At 35.9% G+C, this 4,105-nt stretch overlaps 1 non-coding gene across 1 annotated transcript; it reads right to left on the reverse strand.

The window, feature by feature from the left end:
- Positions 1–3,117: 3,117 nt before the first annotated feature.
- LOC113607341 (small nucleolar RNA SNORA42/SNORA80 family) lies at positions 3,118–3,249 on the reverse strand. Its single transcript, XR_003427916.1, has one exon. It is a non-coding gene; the product is annotated as a small nucleolar RNA SNORA42/SNORA80 family (small nucleolar RNA).
- Between the last annotated feature and the right edge of the window lie 856 nt (positions 3,250–4,105).

Here is a 4,105-nt window from a genome sequence, read left to right on the forward strand (position 1 = left end):
CAGCTAGACATGACATTTACATGAGGAGGTTTTCACAGGGAGAGACGTGCAGGCCACACCTCCAGAGATTTTTGAATAACCGGTATGGATTTGGGCACACTTGCTGAGGCTTTTGTTTAAATTCCTCAAATAATCTCAATGTTTAGGATAGGTTTAAAAATCACTGGTACCAGGTCTAGATATGTTTAGTCTATACTGTCCCCTGAGGTAGAGTGGGGAAGGAGAAATTGTGTTTTGATAGGGAGAGGTCAAAGTGCTCCAAACTCCTAAACTTTGGCATCCCTTCCCTGCATCTGATTTGATATCTTAAGTCTGGGAACATTAGAAATGGAGATCCGAGCCTGCTGGATCATCTTTTTCCTGCAGTGGTGAAACCCTAGAAGGGGCTGGCTTATGGGCGCTGGAGGTAAAGTCACAAGGTGCTGTATATATGGTAGGCTTGGTGAAGGTAGCTTTCAGTGAATCTCTGGGAGGTAGAAAGAACATCTCTGAGAGGGTTCCCCAAAAGTTTCTGCAGCTGCTATTCAAGATAGATAATGGTGAGTCCAAACTTTGCACAGTGACTGACTCTGAGTCAATACATGTTTGTAGAATTAATAAAAGGACCAAGCAGACAGCTGCTGTCCTCTATGTATATGACTGCTCCTTGTGAGGAGAAGAGTTAGAAAAACTGGATCCTGTAATCATAAGATCCACAAAATAACACAAATTTTTCAGCAGAATCCAAACCACTAAACAGCCCCATACGATTGAGAATAACAAAGGTATTTTATTACAGCACGATCATAGTGAATCCAAATTTGACCCTACTCCTAAGAGCTGTGGAACTCTTGGCAAGTCACTTTGATTTTCTTAGGCTCAATTCCCTCACCTGTAAAATGGGCATATTAAAATTACCTAATATAAGAGGTTATTTGGAGTCTTCATTAAGTTAAAACAATAATAGTGTTTAGTATGTAGTGAGTACTCATACATGTCAGTGATTATAATTACTTTCATGTATTGTAACTCTGATAGCCCAAAAAAGATGGAGAATATTACCAGTAATTTAGCACTTACTATGCTAAATAGCTTATAATTCAGAGCCAGTGGAACAAACTCGCTATCAGGAGCTGTTAAGGGGATGACTTACCACTAGGCGCATTTCCATCTGTTGCTGTTGATTAAACATGCCTTTGGAATTAAAGTTGTCACACGCTAATTATAAAGCTGACGATGGCTAATTCATGTGACTTGGAAATATACTCCCAGAGTAGCAGGTAAACAGTGTTGGTAATTACAGCTTCTCATTAATTCTGTAAAAAGAGATAATATTAGTTTGAATTACGTGGTTAGTAATCCCCTTTCCCAGAAAAAGTAGAAATTGTGTGGGGGTTGAAAAGCTTGCAATCTGCTACCAGATGTGCAATTTAAGTATAAAGGAAAATCTTAGAATTTGAAGCAGGGAGGTTTTCCTTGGCAAGCCAAGCCCATGCTGAGTGTGGTTGGATAACCTAAAGGCTGCTTGTATAACAGAAAATCTCAGTTGGTTCCAGGTTCCAAACAAATGATTCCCCGGAGGAGCAGACAAATGAAGAAATCTTTTGCATCTCCACGTTCAGTGTAGCCATCCTGAGTATTCCTAGGCTAGCACTACTAGCCAACACCAATTATGAAAACTCCAGGACGTCACAGGATGTTCAGGCCAGCTGTTTAGTGTGTCTCGTTGTCTGAGTGATTAATGTACTAGTTGAGACTGGAAGAGACAAGAACAAGGTCATGGAAAAGTCTTTCCTACCTTATTTGTTGTTAAATGCGCCTCTCACAGTTATTTTACCTCTGGGAGCATTTCTGACTTCTTTGACCAACAGGCCACTAGTAATATATATTACATGTATTCTCCCATGTTTACACCAGCAAATGTTATAATCTTCAAAGCTTGCAGATGCTTTTTAAGTTTCCCTTTTAGAAATGATTTGTTATTGAAGAAAAAATATCCCTTGATTCTCTAGAGGACCCTAATTTACCCTGAACATAAACGCATGAATTAATAAACTCAACAGCAAGACCTATATGTTTAAAAATGAATTAAAATAAACCTACTCATTGCTTCTTTTATTTTTACAAATAATTAATGGCAAAATTATGCCTGTATTAAATATAGCCATTAGTGCACCTGTTTTTTTAAGCAATGCATTATTGATTAAAAGAAGATTAAGTGCTAGCATTTATTGAGTACTTACTACCATCCAGTCTCTTAAATTATTTGATTTAATACTCATGGTTAAGGTGTGTATTTTAATTTCTATTTTAAAGGAGAGGAAAGGGAGGCTCTTAGAAGCTAAGTTGCCCAAGTTTGAAAAACAAGGTTGACTCCGAAATAAGAAAAATTTTCTGTATATCTTGTTACTTCTGGTCTCTATCATTTAAATATGTCAACAAACAAACAATAAAATAAAAAGAGGTAGAACTGTGAGGTTTGGTCTGATCTAAGCAGTGGATTCCAAACTTGGTTGATTAATGAACTTAGAATTAAAAAAAAAAATCCTTTTGGTTGATTATGTAGGTATCAAATTGTTTTTTTGGGGAATGCTAAATATGTTTTTGAAACTAACATTTTTCTTGGTCTAGGCAACATAGAATGTTAGAATTAAAAACACTAAGATCATTTGAAAGCAGTATGCTGAAATTAAAGAATTATTCAAATAAGAAATCAATCTGAGCTTAATACTTTCTCCATAAAATTAGGAAATTAATATTTGGATTTCCAATGTAACCTAGTATGTGTCCAGTCTGTTAAGATTTATATAAAACTTCAAACTTGGCCTTAGAAGAAATATTCCTTAACATTGTTTCCACATACTTGTACTGGCTATGGCTATGCCTCTATTAAATTGTTTGCTCAAATCTTCCCTTGATTTGCATCCTGTTGTCTTTGCTTCTTCCATAATTTTAAAATTCAGTATTCCTTTAAAATAATTTTGCCTTGCTTGTTGCCACTGAAGTTTGATAAGCATCCCTGGGATCTCACCTTGATGGCAACTCAGCTTTTAGCAGCTGACCTCAAACAACTAAGGGTAAACATATGACCAGTCTGACCTGGTGGCTTCTTTTTTTTTTTTTTCCTCTTTTCTTTTCCACTGTGCAAACCACTTCAGTGCCTGTGGCCTACAGACAGAGGCCAGGCAATGGTTCGGGGCCAGTTTGCTCTGACATGGGACACTATGAGAGGCCCAGGGGAACGGGCTTGCCATAAATCCAAACCCATGCATTGACATGGCTTCTTTAACCTCGTATCTCATTACGGTTCCCTAGAGGTGCCATTCTCATTAAGGATTTTACTTGTGATGGAAGGACCAAATGGATCAAATCAGATCCTGTAAAAGAACCTTGGAAAAATAGCAAGTGAAATATGATGCTAAATGGTTAGCATTGTATTAATAGCATTTTGGTTGAATTCTTAGTAAAAATTAATATCTCCAGAGTGTATGAAACTATATAGGATAAATTACCTGGTTTCTTCTACAAATAAATTGCTTGGAAGAAGGAGGATGAAAGCGGAATTTAAGAATTAAAAGATATTTTAAAAGACATGGAAAACCTCAGGCAAAACTAATGAGAGGTATTAGACATAAAATAGATATTATTAATGTTGTTTTACCCTTAAATATTGGATGTATATGGAGTTTATTTATATACAATTGATGTTCCTTTTAAAACTTTTCACGATTGAAAATGCTAGAAGGAGTCTATCCACGTCAGGTTTGGGCTAATAAAATAATATGAGAGGCTAAGTGGAAAAAAAGGCTAATATTAATAATATTCAAGAATACTGTGATTTAGGTAGAATAATTAGACTATATTATCCAATAACCTCCATTTTCAAAAAGCTTTTAATGATTAACTCTCTTGATTGTCTGCCTGGAAAGAAAACATTCACACAATTAACTTTATCAATTCTCCAGTCCAGGATTCACATCTGCAGTATCTGTTAAGTTGAATAGACAAACATATTTGGTCAATTAAATCAGATGTTTTCTAGGTAAGAGTCTTAGAATCATATAATGCAGGCATTGAAGGACCCTTGGAAATCATAACAATTTTCTTAACTCAATTCATTTTTTTA

The sequence above is a fragment of the Aethalodelphis obliquidens genome, unplaced genomic scaffold (genome assembly GCF_003676395.1).
Source record: "Aethalodelphis obliquidens isolate GAN/ISIS:26980383/991018 unplaced genomic scaffold, ASM367639v1 scaffold47, whole genome shotgun sequence".
NCBI classification, from domain to species: Eukaryota; Metazoa; Chordata; class Mammalia; order Artiodactyla; family Delphinidae; genus Aethalodelphis; species Aethalodelphis obliquidens.